Below are 21,879 nucleotides of genomic sequence, written 5' to 3' on the forward strand. Positions count from 1 at the left end.
AAACAGCTCAAATAAGCAAAGATAAACAACAGTTTCTGCAAAGAAACCACTGCTAAAGGACACCAATAAGAAGAAGAGATTTGCTTGGGCCAAGAAACATGAGCAATGGACATTACACCGGTGGAAATTTGTCCTTTGGTCTGGAGTCCAAATTGGAGATGTTTGGTTTCAAACTGCTGTGTCTTTGTGAAACGTGGTGTGTGTGAACGGATGATCTCCGCATGTGTATTTCCCAACGTAAAGCATGGAGGAGGAGGTGTTATGGTGTGGGGATGATTTGCTGGTGACACTGTCTGTGATTTATTTAGAATTCAAGATGCACTTAACCAGCATGGCTACCACAGCACTCTGCAGCGATACGCCATCCCATCTGGTTTGCGCTTAGTGGGACTATCATTTGATTTCAACAGTACAATGACCCAACACACCTCCAGGCTGTGTAAAGGCTATTTTTCCAAGAAGGAGAGTGATTGAGTGCTGCATCAGATGACCTAGCCTCCACAATCCCCCGACCTCAAACAAACTGAGATGGTTTGGGATGAGTCGGAACGCAGAGTGAAGGAAAAGCAGCCAACAAGTGCTCTGCATATGTGGGAACTCCTTCAAGACTGTTGGAAAAGCATTTTTTATTTTTATTTTTTTTATTTCACCTTTATTTAACCAGGTAGGCTAGTTGAGAACAAGTTCTCATTTGCAACTGCGACCTGGCCAAGATAAAGCATAGCAGTGTGAACAGACAACACAGAGTTACACATGGAATAAACAATTAACAAGTCAATAACACAGTAGGAAAAAAAATGGGCAGTCTATATACAATGTGTGCAAAAGGCATGAGGAGGTAGGCGAATAATACAATTTTGCAGATTAACACTGGGGTGATAAATGATCAGATGGTCATGTACAGGTAGAGATATTGGTGTGCAAAAGAGCAGAAAAGTAAATAAATAAATAAAAAAAACAGTATAAAAACAGTATGGGAATGAGGTAGGTGAAAATGGGTGGGCTATTTACCAATAGACTATGTACAGCTGCAGCGATCGGTTAGCTGCTCGGATAGCTGATGTTTGAAGTTGGTGAGGGAGATAAAAGTCTCCAACTTCAGCGATTTTTGCAGTTCGTTCCAGTCACAGGCAGCAGAGTACTGGAACGAAAGGCGGCCAAATGAGGTGTTGGCTTTAGGGATGATCAGTGAGATACACCTGCTGGAGCGTGTGCTACGGATGGGTGTTGCCATCGTGACCAGTGAACTGAGATAAGGCGGAGCTTTACCTAGCATGGACTTGTAGATGACCTGGAGCCAGTGGGTCTGGCGACGAATATGTAGCGAGGGCCAGCCGACTAGAGCATACAAGTCGCAGCGGTGGGTGGTATAAGGTGCTTTGGTGACAAAACGGATGGCACTATGATAGACTGCATCCAGTTTGCTGAGTAGAGTGTTGGAAGCCATTTTGTAGATGACATCGCCGAAATCGAGGATCGGTAGGATAGTCAGTTTTACTAGGGTAAGCTTGGCGGCGTGAGTGAAGGAGGCTTTGTTGCGGAATAGAAAGCCGACTCTTGATTTGATTTTCGATTGGAGATGTTTGATGTGAGTCTGGAAGGAGAGTTTGCAGTCTAGCCAGACACCTAGGTACTTATAGATGTCCACATATTCAAGGTCGGAACCATCCAGGGTGGTGATGCTAGTCGGGCATGCGGGTGCAGGCAGCGATCGGTTGAAAAGCATGCATTTGGTTTTACTCGCGTTTAAGAGCAGTTGGAGGCCACGGAAGGAGTGCTGTATGGCATTGAAGCTCGTTTGGAGGTTAGATAGCACAGTGTCCAATGACGGGCCGAAAGTATATAGAATGGTGTTGTCTGCGTAGAGGTGGATCAGGGAATCGCCCGCAGCAAGAGCAACATCATTGATATATACAGAGAAAAGAGTCGGCCCGAGAATTGAACCCTGTGGCACCCCCATAGAGACTGCCAGAGGACCGGACAGCATGCCCTCCGATTTGACACACTGAACTCTGTCTGCAAAGTAATTGGTGAACCAGGCAAGGCAGTCATCCGAGAAACCGAGGCTATTGAGTCTGCCGATAAGAATATGGTGATTGACAGAGTCGAAAGCCTTGGCATTCCAGGTGAAGCTGGTTGAGAGAATGCCAAGAGTGTGCAAAGCTGTCAAGGCAAAGGGTGGCTATTTGAGGAATCTCCAATATAAAATATATTTGGATTTGTTTAACACTTTTTGGTTGCAACTACTATCATATCCGTGTGTGTGTGTGGGGGGGGGGGGGTCCTTGAGAGCTGCCCAGTTGACTGGTTTAGATTTCTACCTGGCACACAGGCTTAACAATCCACCAGGTTTCCCAGGTCTATATCGTATGATGATTATGAGGTAAGGTTGAAAACTAGCAGACACCGCAGCTCTCTAGGATCAAAGCTAGGTGCATGCCATCTCTTTGACGTGTTTGCATGCGTGTGTGTGTGTTAGTGTGTGTGTGTGTGTGGGGGAGGTTACTGTCAGTTTGTACTTGTGTATTAATGGAATACTTTGCTCTTACCTAGAAATTCACTATTTAGTGATTTAAATCAGACTACCAAACCTGTAACAAGGGAAAGAAGAGAGAGAGAGACAGAGAAAGCGAGAACAAAGAAGGTAGTGTGGTGGTGGACAGGGGTACTGGGTTGCCATCTGAGACAAATAAAGATTGAAATAACAATAAAAATCAGAAGGCGCTGCCTCCCCCACAAACCCAGGACAGGCCAAGCTGAGTGGAGGGATGGCGTTTCTAAACAGAGCATCCTGCGGTGGCACACACACACACACACACACACAGTCAAAGAATCAAAGACACATGGGCATTGGTCTGTTGGTCTGTGCCAAACTCACACACTCCAAAACACAGAGGCTAACTGGGCAGCTCCAGCTCCCCATTACCCAGGATAAAACACACGGACAAGACGTCAGAGGAAGGGAGTGAGTGTGAGAGAGAGATCTGTAGAGAGAAAGCTAAAAACGTGTGGGAGATGGAGAGATAAAGGTGACAAGAGAGAGAGAGGAGGAGAAGGAGAGAGTGGGACTCAAAGAGACAGATGAAGATGGAGTTTATAGCTATATAGTAGATTGAGAGACAGAGGGAGAGAGAAACAAAAACATGTGGTATGTGTGTGTGTGTACACGACACTATGCACTTCAACAAGACACAGTACGGGCCAAATCCGGTCATTCTGGACAAAATCATTCAATGAGTCAAAAGTCCCGTTAAAAAGGTTTGACTGCCAAACACGACCATGGTGGGGTCAGGTAGGGGTAAGGTGGGGTAGAGTGGTGTGTGTTTGTGTGTGTGGTTAGGGGCCTGGGTTTCACAGCAGAAGGCTGCTGATAGACTGGTGGAGAGCAGCGCCAGGTTTCTGTGTGTGGGAGACAAAAAGCGTGGCATAAACACACGAGTCATCGCTGGTTCACGGTGTGTGTGTTTAATCTGCTGCGTTGTGATGACTGCCATGGTTACGTACATCACCCAACTAATCTTTTAGCTGTCATGACTTACAGCCATCTTAATGGTGAGGGCAACATGTGCTTCAAAATGTGGTTCTATAATCTCCAACTCAAATCAAATCAAATCAAATGTATTTATATAGCCCTTCGTACATCAGCTGATATCTCAAAGTGCTGTACAGAAACCCAGCCTAAAACCCCAAACAGCAAGCAATGCAGGTGTAGAAGCACTCCTCTACTAACCTACAGTAGGCTAGTGGAAAAATGGATCCCAACTAGGCAGACATACAGGACTAAACACTTTTAGGGCGACCAGACTTTTCTTCAAATGTTCCTACATCAACATGTTCCAGCTTTTCATCACAAAAGCTTCAAGTACATCAGTCTCTTTGCACTGCTCTCAGACACTGTGATAAAACTGATATGAAACCGGTTTCTAGGAATTGGGAAGGTTGTAGTAGCAGACTGTTGTGTTTGCTTTGGGTGAGAGTTTACAGTGTTTGCTTGACCGTGTCAAGGTGACCATGTACCTCCGTTTTATTCATTCAGATTATAGAACCTTTCATGTCTGCTGTCCCATACTGATAATGTCTGAGCCCACAGAGGAAAGCACACGTTCTTTCATTCATTCATTCACTCTTGCTCTCTATAAAGATAAGGTGAGAGAGAGCGAGAGAGCGAGCGAGAGAGAGCGAGAGAGAGAAGAGAGAGAGAGAGAGAGAGAGAAGAGGTGGCTGGCTTTCATGACAGCCAGTGGAGGCTGAACACACACAGTCAGTTTAGGACCCTGCAACGCACAGCGACTCGTCACCTTGATCTGAGAAAGAGAGACGAATGGAGAGGGAGGAGAAAAAGAGAAATAAAAGAGGAAGTCATCAAGTGTGCGACACATACCCTCCCTGTGACTGATGGGACGGGAAAACCATCGATGTGATCACAGATCCCTGCACCTGTACATAGCCCATCTGTAAACAGCCCATCTATCTACCTACCTCATCCCCATACTGTATGTATTTATCTTGCTCCTTTGCACCCCAGTATCTCTACTTGCACATTCATCTTCTGCACATCTACCCTTCCAGTGTTTAATTGCTATATTGTAATTACTTCGCCACCACGGCCTATTTATTGCCTTAACTCCCTTATCTTACCTCATTTGCACTCACTGTATATAGACTCTTTGTTTTCTTTTGTTCTACTGTATTATTGACTATGTTTTGTTTATTCCATGTGTAACTCTGGGTTGTTGTATGTGTCGAATTTCTATGCTTTATCTTGGCCAGGTCACAGTTGCAAATGAGAACTTGTTCTCAACTAGCCTACCTGGTTAATTAAATAAAGGTGAAATAAATCAAATAAAAAATAAAAATGTCCGGGATGATAGCTTGCTACAGAGATAGAGAGAACGTCAGGATATACAAGTCTGTATGTGTGGCCTTCATATTGTGTGTGTGTGTGTTTGGTTTTACTGTCCTTGTGGGGACCAGAAGTCCTCACAAGAATCGTAAAAACAAAGAAAGTTGGGACAAGTGGGGACATTTTACCGGTCGCCACAAGGAAAAGGGCTATTTTAGGCTTAGGGATTAGGTTTAGGGTTATAATTGGGGTTAGGTTTAGGAGTTAGGATTAGGGGTTAAAGTTCGAGCTCGGTTGTGCTTCTACATCTGTGTTGCTTGCTGCTTGGGGTTTTAAGATGGTCTTTCTGCTGATGTAAAAAGGGCTTTATAAATACATTTGATTTGAAGTGTTAGAGAAAATAGGATGCTGAGTGGGATTCAATTGTTTGGTCCCCACAAGGACAGTAAAACAAACATCTGTGTCCATTTCAGTGTGTGTGTTTGTGTGTGTGTGTGTATATGTGTTCACCGATGTCCTGTCCATGTTAGTGGAGACTGTGGCTATAACAGTCAGATCCTCATCTGTCGCTGCTACAGGAAGAATATCTACAACAGAGAAGAAGAAAGAGTCAGGAAATAACCTACAATACACACAAAAAATGTTCACGGTGTGTGTCTGTGTGTGCATGCGTGTCCTACCAGCCTGGGTCCTGGTGGTCTGTCTGACGACGCTCTGCAGTCCTCTCAGTGTCGATCGGGAGTAGTCCTGTTCGCGGGCGTCCACCTTGGGCGTGGAGAAGACGGAGGGGTCTGTGCCCATGTAGGAACACTGCAGGTGGCCCTCATTGCTCAGGGTCACCACCACACCCTTCAGGTCCCTATGGGGGGGTTGAAACATCTGCCTGAGTCAGAAACACAAAACTGCTACAGTGTATGTTTTGTGTGAGGAAAGAAACAGTTTCATAGCAGCTTTTCAGCACCTATCATTCAGAGATAGAACAAGAATTAAATAGACAGAAGAAAAACTGATTAGGTGATGCAGTGTGTGTGTGTGTGTGTGTGTGTGTGTGTGTGTGTGTGTGTGTGTGTGTGTGTGTGTGTTGTGTGTGTGTGCAACTGGTTGCAGATGTGTTGTGGTGCCAGGGCAGCGAGGCAGTAACACACAGAGGGTTTCCAGCACAGAGGAGTAGTAAGTAGTAACACACAGAGGAGTAGTAAGTAGTAACACAGAGGAGTAGTAAGTAGTAACACACAGAGGAGTAGTAAGTAGTAACACAGAGGAGTAGTAAGTAGTAACACACAGAGGAGTAGTAAGTAGTAACACAGAGGAGTAGTAAGTAGTAACACACAGAGGGTTTCCAGCACAGAGGAGTAGTAAGTAGTAACACACAGAGGAGTAGTAAGTAGTAACACAGAGGAGTAGTAAGTAGTAACACACAGAGGGTTTCCAGCACAGAGGAGTAGTAAGTAGTAACACAGAGGAGTAGTAAGTAGTAACACAGAGGAGTAGTAAGTAGTAACACACAGAGGAGTAGTAAGTAGTAACACAGAGGAGTAGTAAGTAGTAACACACAGAGGAGTAGTAAGTAGTAACACAGAGGAGTAGTAAGTAGTAACACAGAGGAGTAGTAAGTAGTAACACACAGAGGAGTAGTAAGTAGTAACACAGAGGAGTAGTAAGTAGTAACACAGAGGAGTAGTAAGTAGTAACAGACAGAGGAGTAGTAAGTAGTAACACAGAGGAGTAGTAAGTAGTAACACAGAGGAGTAGTAAGTAGTAACACAGAGGAGTAGTACGTAGTAACACACAGAGGAGTAGTACGTAGTAACACAGAGGAGTAGTACGTAGTAACACACAGAGGAGTAGTAAGTAGTAACACAGAGGAGTAGTAAGTAGTAACACACAGAGGAGTAGTAAGTAGTAACACACAGGGAGTAGTAAGTAGTAACACAGAGGAGTAGTAAGTAGTAACACAGAGGAGTAGTAAGTAGTAACAGACAGAGGAGTAGTAAGTAGTAACACAGAGGAGTAGTAAGTAGTAACACACAGAGGAGTAGTAAGTAGTAGAGTTCATTAGAATGTGCGTTGAAGATGTCATTCCCATAGCAACGATTAAAACATTCCCTAACCAGAAACCGTGGATTGATGGCAGCATTCGCGTGAAACTGAAAGCGCGAACCACTGCTTTTAATCAGGGCAAGGTGTCTGGTAACATGACCGAATACAAACAGTGCAGCTATTCCCTCCGCAAGGCTATCAAACAAGCTAAGCGTCAGTACAGAGACAAAGTAGAATCTCAATTCAACGGCTCAGACACAAGAGGCATGTGGCAGGGTCTACAGTCAATCACGGACTACAAGAAGAAACCCAGCCCAGTCACGGACCAGGATGTCTTGCTCCCAGGCAGACTAAATAACTTTTTTGCCCGCTTTGAGGACAATACAGTGCCACTGACATGGCCTGCAACGAAAACATGCGGTCTCTCCTTCACTGCAGCCGAGGTGAGTAAGACATTTAAACGTGTTAACCCTCGCAAGGCTGCAGGCCCAGACGGCATCCCCAGCCGCGCCCTCAGAGCATGCGCAGACCAGCTGGCCGGTGTGTTTACGGACATATTCAATCAATCCCTATACCAGTCTGCTGTTCCCACATGCTTCAAGAGGGCCACCATTGTTCCTGTTCCCAAGAAAGCTAAGGTAACTGAGCTAAACGACTACCGCCCGTAGCACTCACTTCCGTCATCATGAAGTGCTTTGAGAGACTAGTCAAGGACCATATCACCTCCACCCTACCTGACACCCTAGACCCACTCCAATTTGCTTACCGCCCAAATAGGTCCACAGACGATGCAATCTCAACCACACTGCACACTGCCATAACCCATCTGGACAAGAGGAATACCTATGTGAGAATGCTGTTCATCGACTACAGCTCGGCATTCAACACCATAGTACCCTCCAAGCTCGTCATCAAGCTCGAGACCCTGGGTCTCGACCCCGCCCTGTGCAACTGGGTACTGGACTTCCTGACGGGCCGCCCCCAGGTGGTGAGGGTAGGCAACAACATCTCCTCCCCGCTGATCCTCAACACGGGGGCCCCACAAGGGTGCGTTCTGAGCCCTCTCCTGTACTCCCTGTTCACCCACGACTGCGTGGCCACGCACGCCTCCAACTCAATCATCAAGTTTGCGGACGACACAACAGTGGTAGGCTTGATTACCAACAACGACGAGACGGCCTACAGGGAGGAAATGAGGGCCCTCGGAGTGTGGTGTCAGGAAAATAACCTCACACTCAACGTCAACAAAACTAAGGAGATGATTGTGGACTTCAGGAAACAGCAGAGGGAACACCCCCCTATCCACATCGATGGAACAGTAGTGGAGAGGGTAGAAAGTTTTAAGTTCCTCGGCATACACATCACAGACAAACTGAATTGGTCCACTCACACAGACAGCATCGTGAAGAAGGCGCAGCAGCGCCTCTTCAACCTCAGGAGGCTGAAGAAATTTGGCTTGTCACCAAAAGCACTCACAAACTTCTACAGATGCACAATCGAGAGCATCCTGGCGGGCTGTATCACCGCCTGGTACGGCAACTGCTCCGCCCTCAACCGTAAGGCTCTCCAGAGGGTAGTGAGGTCTGCACAACGCATCACCGGGGGCAAACTACCTGCCCTCCAGGACACCTACACCACCCGATGTTACAGGAAGGCCATAAAGATCATCAAGGACATCAACCACCCGAGCCACTGCCTGTTCACCCCGCTATCATCCAGAAGGCGAGGTCAGTACAGGTGCATCAAAGCTGGGACCGAGAGACTGAAAAACAGCTTCTATCTCAAGGCCATCAGACTGTTAAACAGCCACCACTAACATTGAGTGGCTGCTGCCAACACACTGACATTGACACTGACTCAACTCCAGCCACTTTAATAATGGGAATTGATGGGAAATTATGTAAATATATCACTAGCCACTTTAACAATGCTACCTTATATAATGTTACTTACCCTACATTATTCATCTCATATGCATACGTATATACTGTACTCTATATCATCGACTGCATCCTTATGTAATACATGTATCACTAGCCACTTTAACTATGCCACTTTGTTTACATACTCATCTCATATGTATATACTGTACTCGATACCATCTACTGTATGCTGCCCTGTACCATCACTCATTCATATATCCTTATGTACATATTCTTTATCCCCTTACTCTGTGTATAAGACAGTAGTTTTGGAATTGTTAGTTAGATTACTTGTTGGTTATTACTGCATGGTCGGAACTAGAAGCACAAGCATTTCGCTACACTCGCATTAACATCTGCTAACCATGTGTATGTGACAAATAAAATTTGATTTGATTTGATTTAGTAACACAGAGGAGTAGTAAGTAGTAACGCACAGAGGAGTAGTAAGTAGTAACACATAGAGGAGTAGTAAGTAGTAACACACAGAGGAGTAGTAAGTAGTAACGCACAGAGGAGTAGTAAGTAGTAACACACAGAGGAGTAGTAAGTAGTAACGCACAGAGGAGTAGTAAGTAGTAACACACAGAGGAGTAGTAAGTAGTAACACACAGAGGAGTAGTAAGTAGTAACGCACAGAGGAGTAGTAAGTAGTAACACACAGAGGAGTAGTAAGTAGTAACACAGAGGAGTAGTAAGTAGTAACACACAGAGGAGTAGTAAGTAGTAACACACAGAAGAGTAGTAAGTCCCACACCTGCAGGAGAGGGTGACTGGGGGGGTATAACCCCCCTTTTACTGCTGCAGGGGCACATTCACAACTACTCCCTCTCCCCTCCAAAACAACCAGCCCTCCCCCATATCTAAAGCCCTCATATGTAGCAGCAGCCCTGCCACCACGGGGGGGGGGGGGGGGGGGATTGACCTACCCAACCTACCCACTCAGCCATCCAAATTAAAATGTTTTCACTATAACACTATTCTATCAAAGTGCTTGTGCGTGTGTTTCAGTTCAAGGCATCCGTTTCCCTTTTGTCCACATGCAAGGTATTTTTCATTGTTATTCAATCATTATTCAAACCAGAAAGTCTAAATAAGATAAGTTATTTGTCCCCCCACCCCAGGGAGACCTACAGCGGGTCCCTTGATAACGATGAGCAATAATGACTGGATAGAAAATATGATTCAAATACTAAGCTATATTGCACAAACACATTTGGGAAATTCTATTTTATAGTAATACAAGTTCCACGGGAGAAAGATTTTGTTTAACAAGTGATCAAAACAATTAACACTCCCACAATTTCTTATGAATGAAGTAGTCAAACATTTAGTATTTGGTCCCATATTCCCAGCACGCAATGATTACATCAAGCTTGTGACTCTACAAACTTGTTGGATGAATTTGTAGTTTGTTTGGTTGTGTTTCAGATTACTTAGTGCCCAATAGAAATGAATGGTAAATAATGTATTGTGTCATTTTGGAATCACTTTTATTGTACACTTACAGTTGAAGTCAGAAGTTTACATACACGTGGGTTGGAGTCATTAAAACTCGTTTTTCAACCACTCCACTAATTTCTTGATAACAAACTATAGTTTTGGCAAGTCGGTGAGGAAATCTACTTTGTGCATGACACAAGTCATTATTCCAACAATTGTTTACAGACAGATTATTTCACTTATAATTCACTGTATCACAATTCCAGTGGGTCAGAAGTTTACACACACTAAGTTGACAGCTTGGAAAATTCCAGAAAATTATGTCATGTATTTAGAAGCTTCTGATAGGCTAATTGACATCATTTGAGCCAATTGGAGGTACCTGTGGATGTATTTCAAGGCCTACCTTCAAACTCAATGCCTCTTTGCTTGACATCATGGGAAAATCTAAAAAAATCTGCCAAGACCTCAGAAAAAAAATTGTAGACCTCCACAAGTCTGGTTCATCCTTGGGAGCAATTTCCAAACGCCTGAAGGTACCAGGTTCATCTGTACAAACAATAGTACGCAAGTATAAACACCATGGGACAAGACGGCTGTCATACCGCTCAGGAAGGAGACACATTCTGTCTCCTAGAGATGAACGTACTTTGGTGCGAAAAGTGCAAATCAATCCCTGAACAACATCAAAGGACCTTGTGAAGATGCTGGAGGAAACAGGTACAAAAGTATCTATATCCACAGTAAAACGAGTCCTATATCGACATAACCTGAAAGGCTGCTCAGCAAGGAAGAAGCCACTGCTCCAAAATTTCCATAAAAAAGCCAGACTAAGGTTTGCAACTGCACATGGGGACAAAGATTGTACTTTTTGGAGAAATGTTCTCTGGTCTGATGAAACAAAAATAGAACTGTTTGGCCATAATGACCACCGTTATGTTTGGAGGAAAAAAGGGCTTGCAATCTGAAGAACACCATCCCAACTGTGAAGCACAGGAGTGGTAGCATCATGTTGTGGGGGGTGCTTTGCTGCAGGAGGGAATGGTGCACTTCACAAAATAGATGGCATCATGAGGCAGGAAAATTATGTGGATATATTGAAGCAACGTCTCAAGACATCAGTCAGGAAGTTAAAGCTTGGTCGCAAATGGGTCTTCCAAATGGACAATGACCTCAAGCATACTTCCAAAGTTGTGGCAAAATGGCTTAAGGACAACAAAGTCAAGGTATTGGAGTGGCCATCACAAAGCCCTGACCTCAACCCTACAGAAAATGTGTGGGCAGAACTGAAAAGGCGTGTGCGAGCAAGGAGGCCTACAATCCTGACTCAGTTACACCAGCTCTGTCAGGAGGAATGGGCCAAAATTCACACAATATATTGTGGGAAGCTTGTGGAAGGCTACCTGAAATGTTTGATCCAAGTTAAACAATTTAAAGGCAATGCTACCAAATACTAATTCAGTGTATGTAAACTTCTGACCCACTGGGAATGTGATGAAATAAATAAAAGCTGAAATAAATCATTCTCTCTATTATTCTGACAATTCACATTCTTAAAATAAAGTGGTGATCCTAACTGACCTAAGGGAATTTTTACTAGGATTAAATGTCAGGAATTGTGAAAAACTGAGTTTAAATATATTTGGCTAAGGTGTATGTAAACTTCCAACTCCAACAAAAATATAAACGCAACATGTAAAGTGTTGTTCCCATGTTTCATGAGCTGAAATAAAAGATTCCAGAAATGTTTCATACGCACAAAAAGGTTATTTCTTTCAAATTATGTGCACAAATTTGTTTACATCCCTGTTAGTGAGCATTTCTCCTTTTTCAAAGATAATCTATCCACCTGACAGGTGTTGCATATTAAGAAGCTGATTAAACAGCATGATCATTATACAGATGCACCTTGTGCTGGGGACAATAAAAGGCTACTCTAAAATGTGCAGTTTATTCACACAACACAATGCCAGAGATGTCTCAAGTTGAGGGAGTGTGCAATTGGCATGCTGATTGCACCAGAGATCCTGAGGTCCATTGTGAGGCCATTTTTAAAAAAGGTATCTGTATTCCAAGTCATGGAAAATCCATTAAATCATTTTTGGGGGGAAGAGGGGGGCGATTTTACCCCCTTTTCTCCTCAATTTCATGGTATCCAATTGTTAGTAGTTACTATCTTGTCTCATCGCTACAACTCCCATACGGGCTTGGGAAAGACGAAGGTCGAAAGTCCTCCGAGGTCGAAAGTCCTCCGAAACAGAACCCAACCAAGCCCTGCTTCTTAACACAGCGCACATCCAACCCGGAAGCCAGCCGCACCAATGTGTCGGAGGAAACACTGTGCACCTGGCGACCTGGTTAGCGTGCACTGCGCCCGGCCCGCCACATGAGTCGCTAGTGCGCGATGAGACAAGGATATCCCTACCGGCCAAACCCTCCCTAACCCGGACGAAGCTAGGCCAATTGTGCGTCGCCCCACGGACCTCCCGGTCGCGGCCGGCTGCGACAGAGCCTGGGCGCGATCTAAGAGTCTCTGGTGGCACAGCTAGCAACACAATGCCAGATATAAACGCCCTAGATCACTGCGCCACCCATATAAAATCGCCTACATATGCACTGAGCTTTTCTGATGGTTTAAGAAAACTGTTTGATTAAATAATGAAGACACACAGCCTGATGGTGAGTGTTAAAAAAAGAAAAAGACATCGCGTGCCTGGCGCACGTTGTCTCGCTCTCCTCCCCACTGCAGCGAAAAGTGTGCTGTTATTGCGCAGCAACATCTTTTCAGCCATTTAGTTTCAGACTTGTTTGCCTGAAAAGTTCTGTTACCGAAATCCCTCATTTGTTTACAAAAAACATTCCCGATTCCCTAAACCCTTGCTTTCTTTACGTGAAACATGTCAGCATCGCAGGCGACCAATACATTGTTTACAACAAACTCTGAACACAGTAATGTCTTCAGAAAAACGGATGCGGAGGACGTGAAAAATAACGGGCAAATGTTTAATGCTCAGGAGGAAAAGAGGCAGTCCGAGCTGTGGAAGACATTTAACTTAGTTGTGGAAACGAATAAAGATTTTAAAAAGGAGAGTATTGGAGCAAGCATTGCGTGAGTATTATGTGTGCCAAACAGTTGCTGTTAGATTACAATAAAAAAAAAATCGGACCATTTGAAACAATGTAAACATTTGACTTAGTTGTGGAAACTATTGGAGATTAAAAAAAGTCGAGTATAGGAGCAATAACATCGGTGTACCAGAGAGTATATTCTAATGAGAGAAAAAACGAAGCTTTTACTACAGCAGACTAAAAACAATTACATGCATTTGTGAAATGCAGTTTATTTATTGTTTAGACTAATTATTCAAAGCTCCCTTTGTAATTTAATTTTAAAACTAAAATGCTTGATTGCATTTGGAAGCATGAATGTCTTGTATGCTATGTGATGACATGAACAAATGAATGACTGATTGATTCAGTGCATTCAGAAAGTATTCAGACCCTTTCCCCACATTTTGTTACTTTACAGCCTTATTCTAAAATTGATTAAATTATCATTTCTCATCAACCTACACACAATACCGCATAATTACAAAGCAAAAACAGGTTTATAGAAATGTTTGCAAATGTATTTTTAAAAAACAACAGAAATAACTTATTTACGTAGAGTACGTTTCCATTGATCATTCTTGAGATGTTTCTACAACTTGATTGGATTCCACCTGTGGTAAATTCAATTGATTGGACATAACTTGGAAAGGCACACACCTGGGGCGGCAGGTAGCCTAGTGGTTAGAGCTTTGGGCAAGTAACCGAAAGGTTGCTGGATCAAATCCCCAAGCTGACAATCTGTCGTTCTGCACCTGAACAAGGCAGTTAAACCACTGTTCCCCAGGAGGCTGTCACTGTATATAAGAATTTGCACTTAACTGACTTGCCTAGTTAAATAAAGGTTAAATAAAAAAAAAACAAGGTCCCACAGTTGATAGTGCATGTCAGAACAAAAACCAAGCCATGCGGTTGAAGGAATTGTCCATACAGCTCCGAGACAGGATTGTGTCGAGGCACAGAACTGGGGAAGGGTACCAAAACAATTCTGCAGCATTGAAGGTCCCAAAGAACATCATTATTAAATGGAAGAAGTTTCCTTGACTCTTCCTTGAGCTGGCCGCCCGGCCAAACTAAGCAATCATTGGAGGAGGTGCCTTGGTCAGGGAGGTGACCAAGAACCCGATGGTCACTCTGACAGAGTTCCTCCTTCTGACCACTATGAATCTAATAGCAGGGAAGGAGGTCTCCCCACCCAGAGAGGGGGAAACCGTTGGGACTGCAGTAGATTCTGACCACTATGAATCTAATAGCAGGGAAGGAGGTCTCCCCACCCAGAGAGGGGGAAACCGTTGGGACTGCAGTAGATTCTGACCACTATGAATCTAATAGCAGGGAAGAAGGTCTCCCCACCCAGAGAGGGGGAAACCGTTGGGACTGCAGTAGATTCTGACCACTATGAATCTAATAGCAGGGAAGGAGGTCTCCCCACCCAGAGAGGGGGAAACCGTTGGGACTGCAGTAGATTCTGACCACTATGAATCTAATAGCAGGGAAGGAGGTCTCCCCACCCAGAGAGGGGGAAACCGTTGGGACTGCAGATGGTGTAACATATGGCAGGATATGATAAACAAAGTATTGGTCTGGATTATTCTTGTATACAACTGATGCATGTGTGTATTCTTTAGTCATTTAGGGTGGATTGATAGGTGAGGTTAATTGAATGATTAGAATATTCCGCCCTGAAACATATAATTGTATGGAATTGATTAGAATGTATAAAATCATAATCCATAAATGTAGTCCTAGTCAGAATTAGGGTAAAACAATATGTCTTTATGGTAGTTTAAACACAGACTGTCTGAGCTTGGTGCAAGGTCACCATCTCTGTCGGCTGGGTAGTGAGACAGACAGTGTGTGCGTAGCAGGACATGTGTGTACGTCTGTTTGTGTGCATGTGTGTGTGGGTATGTGTGTATGTGCGTCTGTTTCTGTGTGTATGTGTGTGCATATGGTTGTGTGAATGTGTGGGCGTGAGAAGTCAGTATAAAAGGAATTGTTTTGTATTCTTGACTTCAGAACGTTCCCGTGAATAAACCTTTTTGACTATTTAGCTGGGCCTCCGACTGTTTCATTCCACCAGGATCTTACACATTCTGGTTTGCAGACTGAGAGTAATATAATTAAATTGGGTGATGTACCTGGAGAACATAAATCTCTTATCAAGATGTGAGAACCTTCCAGAAGGACAACCATCTCAACAGCAATCCACCAATCAGGCCTTTATGGTAGAGTGGCCAGACGGAAGCCACTCCTCAATAAAAGGCACATGACAGCCCGCTTGGAATTTGTCAAAAGGCACTAAAGGACTCTCAGACCATGAGAAACAAGATTCTCTGGTCTGATGAAACCAAGATTGAACTCTTTGGCATGAATGCCAAGCGTCACATCTGGAGGAAACCTGGCACCATGCTTACGGTGAAGCATGGTGGTGGCAGCATCATGCTTTGGGGATGTTTTTCAGTGGCAGGGACTGAGAAACTAGTCAGGATCGAGGGAAAGATGAAAGGAGCAAAGTACAGTGAGACCCTTGATGAAAGCCTGCTCCAGAGTGCTCAGAACCTCAGACTGGGGCAAAGGTTCACCTTCCAACAGCACAACAACCCTAAGCACACAGCCAAGGCAACGCAGGAGTGGCTTTGGGATAAGTCTCTGAATGTCCTTGACTGGCCCAGCTCAAGCCCGGACTTGAACCCGATTGAACATCTCTGGAGAGACCTGAAAATAGCTGTGCAGTGACGCTCCCCATCCAACCTGACAGAGCTTGAGAGGATCTGCAGAGAAGAATGAGAGAAACTCCCTAAATACAGGTGTGCCAAGCTTGTAGCGTCATACCCAAGAAGACTCGAGGCTGTAGTCGCTGTCAAAAGTGCTTCAAAAAAGTACTGAGTAAAGGGTCTGAATACTTACGTAAATGGGACATTTCCAGACTTTATTTTTAGTACATTTGCTATAATAAAACAAAACAACAGTTTTGATTTGTCATTATGGGGTATTGTGTGTAGATTGATGAGGAAAAACATTTGAATCCATTTTAGAATAAGGCTGTAATGTAACAAAACGTGGAAAAAGCCAAGGGGTCTGAATACGTTCTGAATACACTGCATATTGAAATATAGGCCTAAGTAAGTTATGGTATTAAACAGGACATTCAATGATGGTTACACAAGGATACTATACCAAGCCTACTAATGATAACGACATGACTTATTATTAGAATGATCATCATAATAAGTGTAATAATAACAATCAGAAGTAGATCAAGGAAAAGGAGGGTATAGGAGAGTGAACTGCATGCATATTATGTGACAAACAGGTGCTGTTAGATTACAATATTATTTTTCTGCCTGTTTGGAACAGTGTAAACAACACTAAATAAATTAGAAGTAATACCAGTCTGTTCTAATGAAAAAAAACTTGTAAAGCCTTTATTACAGCGTAGCAAAGATTAAAAACAGCCAAATCTGTGAAATTGCTTTATCCGACATTTTGCTGTTGCATGAGGCTTGGTGCTGACGGAATCAGTAGGCTATTAAACAAACACTCAAACGGGTAAAAGAAGCAGGATCTATCTTATTTGTGTCACAGCGGTCTAAGGCACTGCATGTCAGTGCTAGAGGCGTCACTACAAACCCTGGTTCGATTCCAGGCTGTATCACAACTGGCAGTGATTGGGAGTCCCATAGGGCGGCGCACAATTGGCCCAGCGTCGTCCGGGTTAGGCCGTTGTTGTAAATAAGAATTAGTTCTTAACTGGCTTGCCTAGTTAAATAAAGGTGTCTTGTGCACCATAAAAAAAATTGTAATTGCGACTGCTCGACTAAAGAAATCTCGGTTGACCAACAGCCTATCGGCCAAACAATCCACTAAATAGGATCAGCTCTACCAAAATGACACAATACATTATTTACCATTCATTTCTATTGGGTATAAAACAATATAAAACACAACCAAAACTAACTGCAAATCCATTTGTAGAATCACAATCTTGATTGCGTACTAGGAATATGGGATCAAATACATGTATGTTAAAGTTTCTAACTTTGGTTTTACTGGGCTATGACCCATAAGTTTCTATCTTCTCTGCTCAGCTGTTCATCTCGTCTAGTCAGGTCAGGTCAGGTCAGAGTAGATCCACCCAGAGGAGAGTGTATGGTATGAAACAGGAACACTATAGTCGGGGGGCTGAAGAGGAAAAAGCTGAAAGATTCTACAAGCAGTCGGAGGCCCTCCGAATTCTCAGACCCATACAGTTGATTCCATCTGACCCCCGCCCCACCACTACCCCCTGAACTCACCTAACCCTACACTCTATCAGAGGGTAAGAGAGAGAGAGAGAAAATAGGCAAAACTATCGTTAACGTTACTGAAACCAGGGGTTAAGGAGAGGACTGGTGTCTGTGGTCCGGTGACCGCCTGTTAGTTCTCCTCATGGGATCAGCAGTGGACTCATGGCTGTATGAATTATTAAAAACACACACACATACACAGCATCATTTTTCATCACTGTTTGTGTTGTAAATAATTGTTGTAAATTGCAGTGTGATTATGGCCATTACGCTGCGATGACATTTAGTACTAGAGTCCACCACTCCCTTATCTGTTTTGATTGTCCAGCTGTAAGACATTGTAAAATCATTTCCTCTCAGGGATTTGGGTGGATTTCTCATGGTGAGAACCATGACAACTGGTGATCATCAATAATAACACGCTAATAATAACAAACCTGGCATATGGGCTTCATAGAGTGTGTGTGTACGCGAGTATGCCGGTGGGCGAGAGAGAGTAGAGCTCAGCGGAGTGAGTTTTTTAACCTTTATTTAACTAGGCAAGTCAGTTAAGAACAAATTCTTATTTGCAATGACGGCCTAGGAACAGTGGGTTAACTGCCTGTTCAGGGACAGAACCTTCTGGTTACTAGTCCAACGCTCTAACCACTAGGCTACCCTGCCGCCCCAGAATGAAGGCTATACGTATGTCCTATGTAGAATGTGATCTGTAAGGTTGCGTGGAGGATGAGTGTGTAACTGTGTGTGCTATGCAAATGTATGTGTTTGTTCTGGGAGGACCCAGAGAGAGGCTCATCTAGTTGGTGCTGACAGAAGGGCTCTTTAGAATGGAGCCAACAGAGCAGAGCTACAGAGAGACACACGGGGACACTCATCCATGGAGCTCCATCTGAGTGCTTCCACCCCTCCCTTTCCATTTAGAGTCCCACTCTCCTCTCCTCCTTCCATCCCCAGGTAAAGGCCTACAGGGGTATCTGTTACCTTATCAGATCAGTGGAATCTGAGCACACACTGTGTGTTTAAGTGTATCGGCTTAAAATTACCATCAACTTTGGGGTCCATTTCAGATAAGTCAATTGAAGAGATGAGTGGGAATTCATGAATGGAAAAACTACTAACTTCTTCTTTTGTTAAATGTGGGGGTTGGCATTTGAATTTTATTTCCTAAATTGACAGAATAGAAATGATCCAATCCTAGTAACCGTACACAACCACCTAATTCATGGCAACACCAACACACCAAACACAGCAGCAGTGGGTGCCATGGTAATGAGTGGGGGTGTAATCACGGGAAGTTAAGCGAGCCTGACAGCCACGGGGGAACAGGAGAGCTGGGCGGCCCACTTCAACGTCACATCCTGGTACACCAGCAGCATGTTGTTATGGTTACCGACCAGGGTGTTGGTGGTGCCTTTAGACACTGGAAAGAGAAGGAGGGGTCAGAGGTTAGATCAGTCACAGGAGACGCATGAAACTTAATGAAAAGTGCTTTATAAATACAGTCCTTCTATCCATCAGTCATCAATGGGATGTCGATTTACTCTGAGTTGCTTTGGCAGGCAAGAAGTCAGTCCATAAATGACGACAAACCTTAAATGAATATTTAACCATTTAGAAAGCAAAAAGATCTCAAAAGTCATTACAAATTAATTAAACAAGGCCTAGTTCTGGGGTGAGGATGTGTCTTTGAGGTAGAATATTAATTTGTGAGAGCACACATGGTTAAACCCCAGGTTGACCTGAAATGGTCTAGCATGAAAACGCCTTTTGGTTTGGCCACACACACAGAAGCATTTAGAGTGACTGCCACCGCGGGAGATCTGAGAGGCACACGCAACACACGCCTAGCCAACCTCATTGGGATAGAGGGCAGGGGAGGGCAAGGCCAAAATGACAGACACAGTTTATTTATGACTCCCTCCATCCACTACATATAGCGCCATTTGTTTTTTCTCCTCTTTTGCTCCCTCTGGTTTGTTCTGTTCTTCCACTGTGGTCAGGGACTGTATTAATAGCAGCGTATCAGACAGACATGTGGCAATCGTTTCCCTGAACACACCTTACCCTGAGGTGTATCTGTGTGTGTGTACACTAATTATAAGTGATTATTATCAATGCTGGGGTTAAGTGGCTGTATTATCACTAGAGGGAAAAACAGAGGATGAGAGAGAGAAGAGAGAAGAGAGAGAAGAGAGAAGAGAGAGAGAGAGGCAAAGAAACGAGGAAGAGAGAGAAAAGGAGAATGCGAGCCAAAAAAGGCAGCTGCATAGCGGAGGGCCAGAGGGGGAAACCTGTGAAATATTGAGAGTGGGCCGGTAAACTGCTAAAGTTCCAGCCAAAACAATGTGAAAGTCAGCAGCCCGGAAAGTTCCTCTCCCTCTCTCTCTCTGTATTGAAAACCAAACCGCAGCAGATTACAATAGCGGGAAGCCATTTGCCATACTATCCGGGTGGCTGTTGAAAACACAACCAGAGAAATCTATCGAGGACTGTGATCGATGTCACCTGGGATCCTGGCCTTTACAGAGGAACAATGCAAATGGAATGGGAAGTGTGGTGTGTGTGTGCGCGTGTATACCAGAGGGAATGGTGCTCACAGGTCAAACACACCTCTATGAGGAATAGCAGGTGCCTCTGGTTTAAAAAACTTTTTTTTAAATCTCCCTCTCAAACACTCCCCATCTTCCTCGTCCATCCCTCTCTCATTGCTTTCCTCCCTCCTTTCTCTCACCTATTTCCCTCCTCTCTCTCTCCCTCCCTCCCCCTTTCTCTCCCGCTATCCTTCCCTTGCCATCCCCCTCTCCATGTATATACAGGTAACTGCCAAAATAAAGGAAACACTTGAGTAAAGGAGGGATACAAAGTATATTGAAAGCAGGCACTTCAACACAGGTGTGGTTCCTGAGTTAATTAAGAGATGAACATCCCATCATGCCTAGGGTCATGTATAAAAAATGTCCAGTTGCCCATTATTTTGGCTACCATGGCTAGAAGAGATCTAAGTGACTTTGAAAGAGGGGTCTTAAAGGAGCATAGGGGATTTAAAGGGTGTGTATGTGTATATCTCTCAGTCACCAGATCTCAACCCAACTGAACACTTATGGGCGATTCTGGCGCGCCACTTGAGACTGCGTTTTCCATCACCATCAACAAAACACCAAATGATGGAATGTCTTGTGGAAGAATGGTGTCGCATCCCTCCAACAGATTTCCAGACACTTGTAGAATCTATACCAAGGTGCATTCAAGCGGTTCTGTTCGGCTCATGGTGGCCCCAACGCCCTACTAATACACTTATGTTAGTGTTTCCTTTATTTTGGCAGTTACCTGTAATTGAGCTCAGCTGGAGAGAGGTGTGTTGGCTGGAACCCATTAGTGGGCCCTGCGATAGTGGGATTAACATGGAACACGCAGACCCCTGATCCACAGGGCATTCCGCCAGTAGAACATGCTGTGTGTGTGCATGTGCGTGTGCTTATGCAGGTGACGGTGCTGTGTGTTGCATGTTCGAGGTGCTACATATGCTAAATATGGATCCGATTAGAGCGTGCCTTGCTCTGTGACATTTCCTACTTCCTCTGGTTGGAGTGGTATGTTGGGAGTCAGTCAGGACAGACAGATGCACTGTGTAGAGCTGTACTCCGGTCCCTCATTAAACCCAACCGAGGAGCCGAGACTCCCTATCAGATGAACCTGAGCTCACAGACAAACACTCATTCTGCTACCGACACGCACACTGGACAGGCATGGGGAACGTCTTATCACCACTAGAAATATTTGTTAGATCAGTATCCACATGGCAGACCTAAAACAAAGACTGGATAGAAGAGTCAGCAATAATATTCATCAATTATATGGAGGATGGATATCTGCTATGTCATACAATATGCCCTACAAATAATGTGTCTGATATCAAGCAGTAAATAAGCTAATGATATCAAGCAGTAAAACAGTATGTTATGTGAGGAAGCAGCTAGGACTGTACCATTACCTGAGGGACAGGGGAGGAAGCACTAGGGCTCTACCATTACCTGAGGAGTAGGGGAGGAAGCAGTTGGTGTTGTACTCCAGTTTCTTCATGAAGAGGATATGTCTGTTGTCTTTGAGAAAGTATAGATTCCTCTCGCCGCAAACAAAGATGGAGGACGAGGACGGAGAGAAGGAGGGGACACTGAGGTCCAAGGCCTGCTCCCCCAGGACCAGGGTCCAGTCAGCCTGAGGGGGAAACACACAC

At 44.2% G+C, this 21,879-nt stretch overlaps 1 pseudogene; it reads right to left on the minus strand.

The window, feature by feature from the left end:
* Positions 1 to 21,879, minus strand: part of LOC115142231 (protein PTHB1-like) — a 159,976-nt pseudogene that overhangs the window by 101,006 nt on the left and 37,091 nt on the right.

This window comes from Oncorhynchus nerka, linkage group LG14 (genome assembly GCF_034236695.1).
Source record: "Oncorhynchus nerka isolate Pitt River linkage group LG14, Oner_Uvic_2.0, whole genome shotgun sequence".
Lineage (NCBI taxonomy): Eukaryota > Metazoa > Chordata > Actinopteri > Salmoniformes > Salmonidae > Oncorhynchus > Oncorhynchus nerka.